Source organism: Oncorhynchus gorbuscha, unplaced genomic scaffold (genome assembly GCF_021184085.1).
Source record: "Oncorhynchus gorbuscha isolate QuinsamMale2020 ecotype Even-year unplaced genomic scaffold, OgorEven_v1.0 Un_scaffold_962, whole genome shotgun sequence".
In the NCBI taxonomy this organism is placed as follows: Eukaryota; Metazoa; Chordata; class Actinopteri; order Salmoniformes; family Salmonidae; genus Oncorhynchus; species Oncorhynchus gorbuscha.
Genome location: NW_025745897.1, coordinates 200,001 through 217,541, shown reverse-complemented (window position 1 = coordinate 217,541; position 17,541 = coordinate 200,001). Strand labels below are relative to the sequence as shown.

Sequence of the window (17,541 nt, the reverse complement as noted above, 5' to 3'; positions counted from 1 at the left end):
TCTTCTCCCTCTCCCTCACAACCCTCCCTCTCTCTCGTTATCCTTCTCTTCTCCCTCTCCCTCACAACCCTCCCTCTCTCTCTCGTTATCCTTCTCTTCCTCTCTCTCCCTCACAACCCTCCCTCTCTCTCGTTATCCTTCTCTGACCTCCTTCTCCCTCACAACCCTCCTCTCTCTCTCGTTATCCTTCTCTGACCTCTCTTCTCCCTCACAACTCTTCCTCTCTCTCTCGTTATCCTTCTCTGACCTCTCTTCTCCCTCACAACTCTTCCTCTCTCTCTCGTTATCCTTCTCTGACCTCTCTTCTCCCTCACAACTCTTCCTCTCTCTCTCGTTATCCTTCTCTGACCTCTCTTCTCCCTCACAACTCTTCCTCTCTCTCTCCCTCACAATCCTTCTCTGACCTCTCTTCTCCCTCACAACTCTTCCTCTCTCTCTCGTTATCCTTCTCTGACCTCTCTTCTCCCTCAACTCTTCCTCTCTCTCTCGTTATCCTTCTCTGACCTCTCTTCTCCCTCACAACTCTTCCTCTCTCTCTCGTTATCCTTCTCTGACCTCTCTTCTCCCTCACAACTCTTCCTCTCTCTCTCGTTATCCTTCTCTGACCTCTCTTCTCCCTGACAACTCCTCCTCTCTCTCTCGTTATCCTTCTCTGACCTCTCTTCTCCCTCACAACTCTTCCTCTCTCTCTCGTTATCCTTCTCTGACCTCTCTTCTCCCTCACAACTCCTCCTCTCTCTCGTTATCCTTCTCTGACCTCTCTTCTCCCTCAACCCTCCCTCTCTCTCTCGTTATCCTTCTCTGACCTCTCTTCTCCCTCACAACTCTTCCTCTCTCTCTCTCTCGTTATCCTTCTCTGACCTCTCTTCTCCCTCACAACTCTTCCTCTCTCTCTCGTTATCCTTCTCTGACCTCTCTTCTCCCTCACAACTCTTCCCCTCTCTCTCGTTATCCTTCTCTGACCTCTCTTCTCCCTCTCCCGCTCTCCTTCCTCTCTCTAGTTATCTTTCTCTGACCTCTTCTCCCTCACAACTCTTCCCCTCTCTCTCGTTATCCTTCTCTGACCTCTCTTCTCCCTCACAACTCTTCCTCTCTCTCTCGTTATCCTTCTCTGACCTCTCTTCTCCCTCACAACCCTCCCTCTCTCTCTCGTTATCCTTCTCTGACCTCTCTTCTCCCTCTCCCGCTCTCCTTCCTCTCTCTAGTTATCCTTCTCTGACCTCTTCTCCCTCTCCCGCTCTCCTTCCTCTCTCTAGTTATCCTTCTCTGACCTCTTCTCTCTCACAACCCTCCCTCTCTCTCTCGTTATCCTTCTCTGACCTCTCTTCTCCCTCTCCCGCTCTCCTTCCTCTCTCTCGTTATCCTTCTCTGACCTCTTCTCCCTCTCCCGCTCTCCTTCCTCTCTCTAGTTATCCTTCTCTGACCTCTTCTCCCTCACAACTCTTCCCCTCTCTCTCGTTATCCTTCTCTGACCTCTCTTCTCCCTCTCCCGCTCTCCTTCCTCTCTCTAGTTATCCTTCTCTGACCTCTTCTCCCTCACAACTCTTCCTCTCTCTCTCTCTCGTTATCCTTCTCTGACCTCTCTTCTCCCTCACAACTCTTCCTCTCTCTCTCGTTATCCTTCTCTGACCTCTCTTCTCCCTCTCCCGCTCTCCTTCCTCTCTCTAGGTATCCTTCTCTGACCTCTCTTCTCCCTCTCCCGCTCTCCTTCCCACCCTCTCTGTGACCTCTTCCCTGTTGCTTGCTCTAATGGGCTTTTGCCTCACTATAGAACGGCGCTAAAGACCCATAATGTTTTTATAAACTCATCTCTAAGCCTTTATTGAATGTCACAATCATAACATGTCTAGCTACTGCTAGGAACGGAACAGGAGATTGGAGGCTGGGGGGGGGGGGGGGGGGGGGGTTACTATAGACGCTGCCTGGCTAGGAACAGAGCAGGAGATTGGAGGCTGGGGGGCACTATAGACGCTGCCTGGCTAGGGACATAACAGGAGATTGGAGGCTTGGGGGGGCACAATAGACGCTGCCTGGCTAGGAACAGAGCAGGAGAAAGGCCCTGTAATTTCTATTCATTGTTTAAAGATTCAGCTATTTGCTGAACTGATTAAAGTACATCAGTCTTCATCATACACTGTGGTAGTGCCAGTAATAAGGTTTTGTTCACATACAGCAGGCAGAGAGAATATAAAGGACGCTGATTTTGTAAAGGCTGGAGGACATTGTTGGAGAACCCTTTTGTTCCAACAAACCCTGGGCATTTGTTTAGGTTCTTTGTATGAGGGTTATTCACCTCATCCTCCACCAGTCTGTAGCACCCACCTCGCTGATACACTCTACACCCTGGCAACCGTTTTATACACCACAGTAGTCACCGTGGATTGGCTGTCGTATTGGAACGGCTAGAAATGGCACCCTGGTCTACAGTAGTGCACTATATAGGGAATAGGGTGCCATTTGGGACACTGATGAATAAGACCTGTCTATTGTTGTTGATGTTGCAGACGGACCCAACCAGTGTTCCCCAGCTGGCCTGGCAGTTTGTCCCCGTTCAGAAGGTGGTCAACCCCGTCCTGGCATTCTGCAGAGGAGACACCGTACACTTCCTGCTGGTAACACCTCACTTCCTGTTTACTTCCTGGTTACCATTATTCCATGTTTAGTAAACAATAACAATATATTTTTTTTGTTGTTGTTGTAAACCTTACTGTCCTGTTGACTGACTGACTGTTTGTGTCCAGGTGAAGAAGGATGAGACCGGAACCATCCATGTCATCAAGCAAAGACATCTGCAGCTGAACTGTGACATCATCAGTCTGAATGTAAGTGCCACATGATGTCACTTCAGGATCCGTCTTTCTTTACAGGCCACATCTCTTCTTTGTTTAAACCTCTGCTCTTCTCCGTTCCTTCCTCGTATATCCTTACTGAATGGGCGTGTTTGACGTCGCAGCTGATTTGACATTTTTAGTCAAGACTGACTGATCTACAAAGAACCTTGCATTATAAATAACTACTCAGTATTATATGTCAAGACAGTCACAATTTACTCATGATACGTCACAGTTTTGAACACAGCCAAGGTCTCTCTCTGTCGCCTTGTTCTGTCGCGCTTTCTGGCTCTGCCTCTCTGTTATTATCCCTCTCCTTCACCCCCTGCCTCTCTGTTATTATCCCTCTCCTTCACCCCCTGCCTCTCTGTTATTATCCCCCTCCTTCACCCCCTGCCTCTCTGTTATTATCCCTCTCCTTCACCCCCTGCCTCTCTGTTATTATCCCTCTCCTTCACCCCCTGCCTCTCTGTTATTATCCCTCTCCTTCACCCCTGCCTCTCTGTTATTATCCCTCTCCTTCACCCCCTGCCTCTCTGTTATTATCCCTCTCCTTCACCCCCTGCCTCTCTGTTATTATCCCTCTCCTTCACCCCCTGCCTCTCTGTTATTATCCCTCTCCTTCACCCCTGCCTCTCTGTTATTATCCCTCTCCTTCACCCCCTGCCTCTCTGTTATTATCCCTCTCCTTCACCCCCTGCCTCTCTGTTATTATCCCTCTCCTTCACCCCCTGCCTCTCTGTTATTATTCCTCTCCTTCACCCCCTGCCTCTCTGTTATTATCCCCATCCTTCACCCCCTGCCTCTGTTATTATCCCTCTCCTTCACCCCCTGCCTCTCTGTTATTATCCCTCTCCTTCACCCCCTGCCTCTCTGTTATTATCCATCTCCTTCACCCCCTGCCTCCCTTTGTCTCTCTCTCTCTCTGTGTCTCTCTTGCTCTTTCACACCCACTCACCTATTGTGTTTCCCCTCCCCCTCCACAGTGGATCAACAGTCGTACCCTGGTGGTGATGGACAGTGGGGAGAAGCTGCGTGTGGTGGACCGACCCAGTCAGGAGGAGCTGGAGAGCTTGGACGTGGCTGAGGTGCAGCTGGTCTACAACAGCAGCCATTTTAAATCGCTGGCAACGGGGGGAAACGTCAGCCAGGCACTGGTGAGGGTCAGGGGTCAGGGTCAGAGGTGACGGTAGAGAAGTTGCGGTGGGTAGGATCGATAGTTAGGGTTGAGAAGTAATGGTAGGGAAGTGGTAGGGGTGATAGGGCATGGAAAAGGGGTCATAGGTCAGTAGCTGTAGAGGGGAAGGCTTCACCTGGCATTGGCAAATGTCACAGGTGAGGGGTTAGAGGTCAGTGGTAGTAGAGGGTGTCAGGTAAGTTTTATGGGTCAAAGGTTAAGGGTTAGGGAGCAGGGTCAGACAGTACAGGACTAGGCTGGCTAGTGGGAAAAGGTTGCACAAGATAATTTATCCCCCTGAAGAATCAGTCTCCGTTACCTCAACTACTAAACACCAAACTGTTGAAACCAGCTGGGAAGGTTACAAACCATTACCTGGAATGAAACCTTTTAATCACCAGTCTACCTGTTGTAGAGCAGCTGGCTCTGTCCAATCACACAGGACCAACGTCCTCGTCACTGGATCAGAAGCAGCCAGAGAGGAGAGCGTCTCTTCAGGGGAACTGAAGCTGTTCAATCAAGGAGCAGGGGGGTCACCAGTGATTCCCTCCCACCTGTCTCCCATAACTACGTGGAGTCATTCAGAGTCAACATAACCATGACGCTTCGGATCTTCCTGAAATAATCATTGAATCCGTACGAAGGTCTTGTTCAGGATTCTTGGCATATGTTTGCCACATTTGTATCTAAAAGTATTATTGAGAAATAGCAGTCATGGTTGATTTTCACTCTGAATAACAGTGTCCTGGCCTTTGACCTCTGCTCTCCAGACTAACAGTGTTGTGTTTTAGGCCCTAGTAGGAGAGAAGGCCTGCTATCAGTCTGTCTGCAGCTACGCAGGACAGATGGTGATACTGGGGACCAAGGTAAGTGTGTGTGTGTGTGTGTGTCTCTGTGTCTCTGTGTCTCTGTGTCTCTATGTGTGTGTGTGTGTGTGTGTGTGTGTGTGTGTGTGCAGTTGAAGTAGAAACACAAGCGTTGTCTAATTGAGTCCTTCTCTCTTCCAGTCAGCCCACATCCTGACTCTGAGGAACTGGAGGGAGGTAAGTTTGTCTCTGACTTGCCACCATACCAGTCTAAAACTAAAGGTTATCGATTATATCATTCTACCTGTGTGTCTCTGAGGGGGATTTAATGGACCTGTCTCTCTGAGGGAGGTTTAATGGACCTGTCTCTCTGAGGGGGAGTTAATATACCTGTCTCTCTCTGATGGGGAGTTAATGGACCTGTCTCTCTGAGGGGGGTTTAATGGACCTGTCTCTCTCTGAGGGGAGTTAATGGACCTGTCTCTGAGGGGAGTTAATGGACCTGTCTCTCTGAGGGGAGTTAATGGACCTGTCTCTCTGAGGGGGAGTTAATGGACCTGTCTCTCTGAGGGGAGTTAATGGACCTGTCTCTCTGAGGGGAGTTAATGGACCTGTCTCTCTGAGGGGGAGTTAATGGACCTGTCTCTCTGATGGGGAGTTAATGGACCTGTCTCTCTGAGGGGGTTTAATGGACCTGTCTCTCTCTGAGGGGAGTTAATGGACCTGTCTCTCTGAGGGGAGTTAATGGACCTGTCTCTCTGAGGGGAGTTAATGGACCTGTCTCTCTGAGGGGAGCTAATGGACCTGTCTCTCTGAGGGGGAGCTAATGGACCTGTCTCTCTGAGGGGAGTTAATGGACCTGTCTCTCTGAGGGGAGTTAATGGACCTGTCTCTCTGAGGGGGAGTTAATGGACCTGTCTCTCTGAGGGGGAGTTAATGGACCTGTCTCTCTGAGGGGGAGTTAATGGACCTGTCTCTCTGAGGGGGAGTTAATGGACCTGTCTCTCTGAGGGGAGTTAATGGACCTGTCTCTCTGAGGGGAGTTAATGGACCTGTCTCTCTGAGGGGAGTTAATGGACCTGTCTCTCTGAGGGGAGTTAATGGACCTGTCTCTCTGAGGGGGAGTTAATGGACCTGTCTCTCTGAGGGGAGTTAATGGACCTGTCTCTCTGAGGGGAGTTAATGGACCTGTCTCTCTGAGGGGAGTTAATGGACCTGTCTCTCTGAGGGGAGTTAATGGACCTGTCTCTCTGAGGGGGAGTTAATGGACCTGTCTCTCTGAGGGGAGTTAATGGACCTGTCTCTCTGAGGGGAGTTAATGGACCTGTCTCTCTGAGGGGAGTTAATGGACCTGTCTCTCTCTGAGGGGGAGTTAATGGACCTGTCTCTCTCTGATGGGGAGTTAATGGACCTGTGTCTCTGAGGGGGATTTAATGGACCTGTGTCTCTGAGGGGGATTTAATGGACCTGTGTCTCTGAGGGGATTTAATGGACCTGTGTGTCTCTCTGAGGAGATTTAATGGACCTGTGTGTCTCTCTGAGGGAGATTTAATGGACCTGTCCTGCTGGAGACATTCACTCTAACTCTTTCTCTCTATCACACAGCGGGTGGACTGTCTGTTGAAACAGGAACGTTTTGTTGAGGCTCTGTCCTTGGCCTGGTCCTTCCATGAGGGCACCGCCAAGGCTGTACTGGGTGAATAGTCTCCTCTCCCTCTCCTCCTCCCTCCCCTCCCCTCCTCTCCCTCTTCTTCTCCCTTCCCCCCCCTCTTTTCTCTCCTCCTCTGTTCCCTCCCTTCCTCCCTCTTGCTCTTCTCCCCCTCTCTCTCCTCCGTTCCCCTCCTCTCGCTCTCCTCCTCCGTTCCCCTCCCCCTCCTCGCCCTCTCGCTCTCCTCCTCCCCTCCCCCTCCTCGCCCTCTCGCTCTCCTCCTCCTCTCGCTCTCCTCCTCCCCTCCCTCCTCCTCGCCCTCTCGCTCTCCTCCTCCTCTCGCTCTCCTCCTCCTCTCGCTCTCCTCCTCCCCTCTCCTCCCCCCTTCTCTCCCCCTCCGTTCCCCGCCTCTCCCTCTCGCTCTCCATTCTTCAGTCATGGTTACCTGACTGAGACCGCGACGACACACTCAACAACCGTAAACTATTTTCTGTAATTTAGCTCGCCATTAACGTGTAAATAATGGCCTTGTTGTGAGTTTATTTAGCTGTAATAATGAATATAAGTTGGCTTGTCAGCTATGACATGGTCATTATTTGAACGGGCTAGCCAGCTAAGCTAGCTAACAATCTAGAAACCAATCAAAAACATTGTTAAGAAAGTTGTTTTTAGTTGCCAGGTTTTCTGGATCGACATCTACTAAAAATTAATGTATAAACGGATGGGTTTATTGGTGTTTAAAAATACAGCTTTTTTATTCTATTTTGGAGGCAGGGCGGCCTGTCGTTTTTGTCTTAATACTTGTTCACAACGACAAGTTTGATATCGAACATCAATAGAACGTCACTATGATGTCACTGCTACAGTTGTCATACCAACTGAAAACCAGCTCCAGAAGCTCTGAGATCTACTGTGTGGAACGCCTGGCCTCTTCTGGACTATAAAGGACAGGTGTTTTCACTGTTTTGTCCTTGAATCATTTATACGCTGCAGTACTTTACATTCTGAGCGCTTCCTGTTGGAGGCCTTTTTCACTGATGGCACAGAGGCCGTTATACATTTAATACCAGAGTTTTTACATAGATTTTTCTTTTCTTATTAAAGTGAAAACACACAACGCTTTGAGTCATTGTGTTGATGTCCTGTGAATGTCTGTTATTTTTCCAGGGCTGTTTGGGGACCCAGCAAAGAGGAAAGGTGTCGTGGCAGACAAGGTGAATCCCTCTTCCATCCTTCCCTCCTCCCTTCCTTTCCTACCTTCCCTCCTCCACCCCCCCTCCACAAAGAAATCTATCTAATTTGATTGATTGATTGTACTGCCTCTCCAGATGATAGAGATTCTGTTCCAGTATGTGGAGCGCTCAGTGAAGAAATGTCCAGAACACGGCAAGATACAGGTGATGGAACAACATTTCCAGGTACACACACACACACAGACACAGACACAGACACAGACACAGACACAGACACAGACACAGACACAGACACAGACACAGACACAGACACAGACACAGACACACACACAGACACACACACAGACACAGACACAGACACAGACACAGACACAGACACAGACACAGACACAGACACACAGACACAGACACAGACACAGACACAGACACAGACACAGACACAGACACAGACACAGACAGGCACACACAGGCACACACACGCGCACACGAGCACACACGCACACACACGCACACACACGCACACGCACGCACACACACGCGCACGCACACACACACGCACACACGCACACACACACACACACACACACACCCTATACACACACACACCGCACACACCTCACGATACACACGTTAATCCGTCCCACGGTTCAGTTTGACAACGCTCGGGACCTTAACTTGTCTTTCATTCGCCTTTAAGGCTTGTCCTTGTGCTTAGGCTGCCTGGGTTGAGTAGCTAATCTCTCTCTTTTTCTCGCTCTCTCCATCCTCCCTTCATCCCTCCATCCCTCTCTTTCTCTCTGTCCGTAGGACATGGTGCCTGTCATGGTAGATTACTGTCTGCAGCTGCAGAGGACGTAAGACACACACACAGACACACGCACACACAGACACACGCACACACAGACACACGCACACACAGACACACGCACACACAGACACACGCACACACAGACACACGCACACACAGACACACGCACACACAGACACACGCACACACAGACACACGCACACACAGACACACGCACACACAGACACACGCACACACAGACACACGCACACACAGACACACGCACACACAGACACACGCACACACAGACACACGCACACACAGACACACGCACACACAGACACACGCACACACAGACACACGCACACACAGACACACGCACACACAGACACACGCACACACAGACACACGCACACACAGACACACGCACACACAGACACACGCAGACACAGACACACGCACACACAGACACACGCACACACAGACACACGCACACACAGACACACGCAGACACAGACACACGCAGACACACACAATCACACACACAGACACAGGCACACACAGACACAGGCACACACAGACACAGGCACACACAGACACAGGCACACACAGACACAGGCACACACAGACACAGGCACACACAGACACAGGCACACACAGACACAGGCACACACAGACACAGGCACACACAGACACAGACACACATCACGTCTAATGGCCCTCGCGTTGCCTATTCCCAGCACTCTGCTAGCTTATTCATTAAAGGGACAATTCACATTTTTTTAAACTTCATATCATCCGCAGTTCTTAAGTGAAGGAAGGAGCCTTTTAGTCCAGTCAGAGCAGAGTAGCAGCCCCTTCGGCACAGAGATGGACAGAGAAAGGAAGATCTTTCTTTATCTCTTTGGGCTCTCGAGTGGCGCAGAGGTCTAAGGCACTGCATCTCATTGCAAGAGGCATCACTACAGACCCTGGTTCGATTCCAGGCTATATCACAACCGGCTGTGATTGGGAGTCCCATAGGGCGGCGCGTAATTGGCCCAGCGTCGTCCGGGTTTGGCCGGGGTAGGCCGTCATTGTCAATAAGAATTTATTCTAAACTGACTTGCCTAGTTAAATAAAGGTTCAATAAATAAATAAAAAAATACAAATTGTCATCTCTCTCTCAAAAGGAAGGCTGACCTCCACAAAAGGTTATGAAAGAACAAACTGAGATATCTCCTGGCACCAGGGGTCATTCTTAATGCAGTTAGTTTCATACGCGCTGAGTGATCCTTATTTTGTTTGACTGGGTTTCTCTTCAAGGGACAAAGCGTGCATTAAAGGGATATTTCAAAATTATTCCGCTTTGTATTAAAGAAAATGGAGAAAGATGAGTGTTTCCAATGACATCATCGGTGTGCATCATGTGATTTTAACCAATTTGGATTAGGCATTTCCTACTAATTGGTTGTTTTACTACCAAACATAGAAACTAGGCATTTTCACATATGTTGATGTTGGGGCGGTGCTGGAGAGCTGATGAATATAAAGCAGAATAATTTTGAAATATCCCTTTAATGCTTTGTCCCTTGAAGAGAACCCCAGTCAAACAAAATAAAGATCACTCAGCGCATATAAAACTAACTGCATTAAAAATGACAAACAAACGATAAACTAAGGGAGTCAATCCGCTGTGGGAACGTGCTTTCAGTCAGTTTGTTCCTGTGTGAACGTGCTTTCAGTCAGTTTGTTCCTGTGGGAACGTGCTTTCAGTCAGTTTGTTCCTGTGTGAACGTGCTTTCAGTCTGTTCCTGTGTGAACGTGCTTTCAGTCTGTTCCTGTGGGAACGTGCTTTCAGTTTGTTCCTGTGTGAACGTGCTTTCAGTCAGTTTGTTCCTGTGTGAACGTGCTTTCAGTCAGTTTGTTCCTGTGTGAACGTGCTTTCAGTCAGTTTGTTCCTGTGGGAACGTGTTTTCAGTCAGTTTGTTCCTGTGTGAACGTGCTTTCAGTTTGTTCCTGTGAGAACGTGCTTTCAGTCAGTTCCTGTGGGAACGTGCTTTCAGTCAGTTTGTTCCTGTGGGAACGTGCTTTCAGTCTGTTTGTTCCTGTGCGAACGTGCTTTCAGTCTGTTCCTGTGTGAACGTGCTTTCAGTCTGTTTGTTCCTGTGTGAACGTGCTTTCAGTCTGTTTGTTCTTGTGGGAACGTGCTTTCAGTCTGTTTGTTCCTGTGGGAACGTGCTTTCAGTCTGTTTGTTCCTGTGTGAACGAGCTTTCAGTTTGTTCCTGTGGGAATGTGCTTTCAGTCAGTTTGTTCCTGTGGGAACGTGCTTTCAGTCTGTTCCTGTGTGAACGTGCTTTCAGTCTGTTTGTTCCTGTGTGAACGAGCTTTCAGTTTGTTCCTGTGTGAACGAGCTTTCAGTTTGTTCCTGTGTGAACGAGCTTTCAGTCTGTTTGTTCCTGTGTGAACGTGCTTTCAGTCTGTTTGTTCCTGTGTGAACGTGCTTTCAGTTTGTTCCTGTGTGAACGTGCTTTCAGTTTGTTCCTGTGTGAACGTGCTTTCAGTTTGTTCGTTCCTGTGTGAACGTGCTTTCAGTCTGTTTGTTCCTGTGTGAACGTGCTTTCAGTCTGTTTGTTCCTGTGTGAACGTGCTTTCAGTCTGTTTGTTCCTGTGTGAATGTGCTTTCAGTCTGTTTGTTCCTGTGTGAACGTGCTTTCAGTCTGTTTGTTCCTGTGTGAACGTGCTTTCAGTCTGTTTGTTCCTGTGTGAACGTGCTTTCAGTCAGTTTGTTCCTGTGTGAACGTGCTTTCAGTCTGTTTGTTCCTGTGGGAACGTGCTTTCAGTTTGTTCCTGTGGGAACGTGCTTTCAGTTTGTTCCTGTGGGAACGTGCTTTCAGTCTGTTTGTTCCTGTGGGAACGTGCTTTCAGTCTGTTTGTTCCTGTGGGAACGTGCTTTCAGTCTGTTTGTTCCTGTGGGAACGTGCTTTCAGTCTGTTTGTTCCTGTGTGAACGAGCTTTCAGTTTGTTCCTGTGTGAACGTGCTTTCAGTCTGTTTGTTCCTGTGGGAACGAGCTTTCAGTCTGTTTGTTCCTGTGGGAACGAGCTTTCAGTTTGTTCCTGTGCGAACGAGCTTTCAGTTTGTTCCTGTGCGAACGAGCTTTCAGTTTGTTCCTGTGTGAACGAGCTTTCAGTTTGTTCCTGTGTGAACGAGCTTTCAGTTTGTTCCTGTGGGAACGTGCATTCAGTCTGTTTGTTCCTGTGGGAACGTGCTTTCAGTCTGTTTGTTCCTGTGGGAAAGTGCTTTCAGTTGTTCTTTCGTAACCCTTTGTGGTGGTCGGCCTTAGTTTGGAGAGAGAGAGAGAAAGATCTTCCTTTCTCTGTCCATCTCTGTGCCGAAGGGGCTGCTACTCTGCTCTCTGCTGCACTCGGACTGGACTAAAAGGCTCCTTCCTTCACTTAAGAACTGCCATCCCGTCCCGGTTCCAGAGAATTCTATTATCAGTCTATTATGGTCCCATCCCTGCCTCAGAGCCTCCTAGCATTTGTATTCATTATGGATCCCCATTAGTTCCTGCCAAGGCAGCAGCTACTCTTCCTGGGGTCCAATTTTAATACAATTTTAAAAACATTACAATACATTCACAGATTTCACAACATACTGTGTGCCTTCAGGCCCCTACTCCACCACTACCACATATCTACAGTACTAAATCTATGTGTGTGTGTGTGTGTGTGTGTGTGTGTGTGTGTGTGTGTGTGTGTGTGTGTGTGTGTGTGTGTGCGCGTGTGCGTGTGCGTGTGCATGTGTCTGGGCCTATGTTTGTGTCGCTTCACATTCCCTGCTGTTCCATAAGGTGTATTTTTGTCTGGTTTTTTTCTATCTAATTTTACTGCTTGTGTCAGTTACCTGATGTGGAATAGAGTTCCATGTAATCATGGCTCTATGTAGTACTGTGGAATAGAGTTCCATGTAATCATGGCTCTATGTATTACTGTGGAATAGAGTTCCATGTAGTCATGGCTGTATGTAGTACTGTGGAATAGAGTTCCATGTAATCATGGCTCTATGTATTACTGTGGAATAGAGTTCCATGTAATCATGGCTCTATGTATTACTGTGGAATAGAGTTCCATGTAATCATGGCTCTATGTAGTACTGTGGAATAGAGTTCCATGTAATCATGGCTCTATGTAGTACTGTGGAATAGAGTTCCATGTAATCATGGCTCTATGTATTACTGTGGAATAGAGTTCCATGTAGTCATGGCTCTATGTATTACTGTGGAATAGAGTTCCATGTAGTCATGGCTCTATGTAGTACTGTAGAATAGAGTTCCATGTAGTCAGGGCTCTATGTAGTACTGTGCACCTCCCATAGTCTGGACTTGAGGACTGTGAAGAGACCTCTGGTGGCATGTCTTGTGGGGATGCATGGGTGTCCGAGCTGTGTGCCAGTAGTTTAGACAGACCGCTCTGTGCATTCAACATAAATACAAGTAGTGATGAAGTCCATCTCTCTTCCACTTTCAGCCAGGAGAGATTGACATGCACATTATTCATATTAGCTGTCTGTGTCCATCTGTGCTGCTCTGTTCTGAGCCAATTGCAATTTTCCTAAGTCCCTCTTTGTGGCACCTGACCACACGACTGAACAGTAGTCCAGATGTGACTAAACTGGGGCTCGTAGGACCTGCCTTGTTGATCGTGTTGTTAAGAAGGAAGAGCAGCACTTTATTATGGACAGACTTTTGTAGCAATATGTTTTGACCATGACAGTTTTACAATCCAGGGTTACTCCAAGCAGTTTAGTCACCTCAACTTGCTCAATTTCCACATGATTTATTACAAGATTTAGTTGAGGTTTAGGGTTAAGTGAATGATTTTGTCCCAATTACAATGCTTTTAGTTTTAGAAATATTTAGGACTAACTTATTCCTTTCCACACACTCTTTGTTAAGTGCTGCAGTCATTTCAGTCGCTGTTGTAGCTGACATGTATAGTGTTGAGTCATCTGGAAACATAGACACACTGGCTTTACTCAAAGCAGGTCGTTAGTGAAGATTGAAAAAAGTAATGGGCCTAGACAACTGCCCTGGGGAATTCCTGATTCTACTACCTGGATTTTGTTGGAGAGGCTTCCATTCTAGAACACCCTCTGTGTTCTGTTCGACGGTAAACTCTTTATCCACAATATAGCAGGGGGTGTAAAGCCATAACACATACACTACCATTCAAATATTTGGGGTCACGTAGAAATGTCCTTGTTTTTGGAAGAAAAGCTAAATATTGGTCCATTTTAAAATAACATCAAATTGATCAGAAGTACAGTGTAGACGTTGTTAATGTTGTAAATGACTATTGTAGCTGGAAACGGCAGATTTTTATGGAATATCTACATAGGCTTATAGAGGCCCATTATCAGCAACCATCATTCCTGTGTTCCAAGGGAACGTTGTGTTAGCTAATCCAAGTTCATCATTTTAAAAGGCTAATTAATCATTAGAAAACCCTCTAATAATTAGAAAACCCTCTGTTCTGATTAAAGAAGCAATAAAACTGGCCTTTAGACTAGTTGAGTATCTGGAGCCACAGCATTTGTGGGTTCAATTACAGGCTCAAAATGGTCAGAAACAAAGACTTTTCTTCTGAAAGTTGTCAGTCTATTCTTGTTCTGAGAAATGAAGGCTATTCCATGCGAGAAATTGCCAAGAAACTGAAGATCTCGTACAACGCTGTGTACTACTCCCTTCACAGAACAGCACAAACTGGCCCTAACCAGAATAGAAAGAGGAGTGGGAGGCCCCGGTGCACAACTGAGCAAGAGGACAAGTACATTAGTGTCTAGTTGTCGAAACAGACGCCTCACAAGTCCTCATTAAATAGTACCCGCAAAACACCAGTCTCAACTTCAACAGTGAATAGGCGACTCCGGGATGCTGGCCTTCTAGGCAGAGTTCCTCTGTCCAATGTCTGTGTTCTTTTGCCCATCTTAATCTTTTATTTTTATTTTTGAATTTTACCCTCTTTTTCTCCCCAATTTCGTGGTATCCAATTGTTAGTAGCTACTATCTTGTCTCATCGCTACAATTCCCGTACGGGCAAAAGTCATGCGTCCTCCGATACACAACCCTGCACTGCCTAGAAGGCCAGCATCCTGAAGTCGCCTCTTCACTGTTGACGTTGAGACTGGTGTTTTAACATTCTGTTTAGCCAGCTATATACCCGCCTGGTGGAGAACTGGTACCATGATCATGCTCTTCTCTCTGTGGTCCGATAGGGACCTACTGTTTAACCAGCTATATACCCGCCTGGTGGAGAACTGGTCTTTGTGGTCCGATAGGGACCTACTGTTTAACCAGCTATATACCCACCTGGTGGAGAACTGGTACCATGATCATGCTCTTCTCTCTGTGGTCCTATAGAGACCTACTGTTTAACCAGCTATATACCCGCCTGGTGGAGAACTGGTACCATGATCATGCTCTTCTCTCTGTGGTCCGATAGAGACCTACTGTTTAACCAGCTATATACCCGCCTGGTGGAGAACTGTGTGGCTCGGGGGGTCTTCCTGGAGAGTTTGGAACCCTACATCGTGTCGGAGCGTCTGGGCTGTGTGACCGCTCCCGTCATGAGAGACCTGCTGACCCACCTACAGGATAACAACATGATGGACAGTGTAGAGAACTGTCTGATACACCTGGACATCACCAGCCTCGACATACAACAGGTAGGGAGGAGACAGGGGAGGAGACGGGGGAGGAGACGGGGGAGGAGACGGAGGAGGAGACGGAGGAGGAGACGGAGGAGGAGAGGAGACGGGGAGGAGACGGGGGAGGAGACGGGGGAGGAGACGGGGGAGGAGAGGGGAGGAGACGAGAGGGGGAGACGGGAGGGGAGACGGGAGGGGAGACGGGAGGGGAGACGGGAGGGGAGACGGGAGGGGAGACGGGAGGGGAGACGGGAGGGGAGACGGGAGGGGAGACGGGAGGGGAGACGGGAGGGGAGACAGGATGTCTGTCAGTGTTTCCTCTCTTCCCTCTAGATATTTACTACTGTCATTAACCTTGTTCCAATCACCAGCAGGTCAAGTCTGTAGACTCAGGTAGTAACCTGTTCTCTCCCTGTGTATCCAGGTGGTCCAGATGTGTTGGGACAACCAGCTGTATGATGCCATGATCTACGTGTTCAACAGGGGAATGAATGACTACATCACCCCTATGGAGGTACTATAATACTGTTTAATGACTACATCACCCCTATAGAGGTACTATAATACTGTTTAATGACTACATCACCCCTATAGAGGTACTATAATACTGTTTAATGACTACATCACCCCTATGGAGGTACTATAATACTGTTTAATGACTACATCACCCCTATGGAGGTACTATAATACTGTTTAATGACTATATCACCCCTATGGAGGTACTATAATACTGTTTAATGACTACATCACCCCTATGGAGGTACTATAATACTGTTTAATGACTACATCACCCCTATGGAGGTACTATAATACTGTTTAATGACTACATCACCCCTATGGAGGTACTATAATACTGTTTAATGACTACATCACCCCTATGGAGGTACTATAATACTGTTTAATGACTACATCACCCCTATAGCCTATAGAGGTACTATAATACTGTTTAATGACTACATCGCCCCTATGGAGGTACTATAATACTGTTTAATGACTACATCACCCCTATGGAGGTACTATAATACTGTTTAATGACTACATCACCCCTATGGAGGTACTATAATACTGTTTAATGACTATATCACCCCTATAGAGGTACTATAATACTGTTTAATGACTACATCACCCCTATAGAGGTACTATAATACTGTTTAATGACTACATCACCCCTATGGAGGTACTATAATACTGTTTAATGACTACATCACCCCTATAGCCTATGGAGGTACTATAATACTGTTTAATGACTGTTTAATAATCACCCCTATGGAGGTTCACCCTGTCACCCTAGTCTCCAATGAAAGCTGAGTGTGTGTTGTTCAGCTACTCCTCTGAACCCACAGATGAAAGCAGACTGATGGGGGGAGGGGGGAGCATTATGTATTACAGGTGTCCTCTCTGGTTCTCTCTGCCTCTCTCTGGTTATCTGGGTCTCTCTGGTTATCTGGCTCTCTCTGCCTCTCTGGTTCTCTCTGCCTCTCTCTGCCTCTCTCTGGTTATCTGGCTCTCTCTGCCTCTCTCTGGTTATCTGGTTCTCTCTGCCTCTCTCTGGTTATCTGGCTCTCTCTGCCTCTCTGGTTCTCTCTGCCTCTCTCTGCCTCTCTCTGGTTATCTGGTTCTCTCTGCCTCTCTCTGGTTATCTGGTTCTCTCTGCCTCTCTCTGGTTATCTGGTTCTCTCTGCCTCTCTCTGCCTCTCTCTGGTTATCTGGGTCTCTCTGGTTATCTGGTTCTCTCTGCCTCTCTGGTTCTCTCTGCCTCTCTCTGCCTCTCTCTGGTTATCTGGTTCTCTCTGCCTCTCTGGTTATCTGGCTCTCTCTGCCTCTCTCTGGTTATCTGGCTCTCTCTGCCTCTCTCTGGTTATCTGGCTCTCTCTGCCTCTCTCTGCCTCTCTCTGGTTATCTGGCTCTCTCTGCCTCTCTCTGGTTATCTGGCTCTCTCTGCCTCTCTCTGGTTATCTGGTTCTCTCTGCCTCTCTCTGGTTATCTGGTTCTCTCTGCCTCTCTCTGGTTATCTGGTTATCTGGCTCTCTCTGCCTCTCTCTGGTTATCTGGCTCTCTCTGCCTCTCTCTGCCTCTCTCTGCCTCTCTCTGGTTATCTGGTTATCTGGCTCTCTCTGCCTCTCTCTGGTTATCTGGCTCTCTCTGCCTCTCTCTGGTTATCTGGCTCTCTCTGCCTCTCTCTGGTTATCTGGTTCTCTCTGCCTCTCTCTGCCTCTCTCTGGTTATCTGGTTCTCTCTGCCTCTCTCTGGTTATCTGGTTCTCTCTGCCTCTCTCTGCCTCTCTCTGCCTCTCTCTGGTTATCTGGTTCTCTCTGCCTCTCTCTGGTTATCTGGTTCTCTCTGCCTCTCTCTGCCTCTCTCTGGTTATCTGGTTCTCTCTGCCTCTCTCTGGTTATCTGGCTCTCTCTGC

The 17,541-nt window shown here is 47.9% G+C and overlaps 1 pseudogene; it reads left to right on the top strand.

Annotated features, from left to right (window-relative positions):
- LOC124020875 overlaps positions 1-17,541 on the top strand; it is a 131,918-nt pseudogene that overhangs the window by 34,063 nt on the left and 80,314 nt on the right.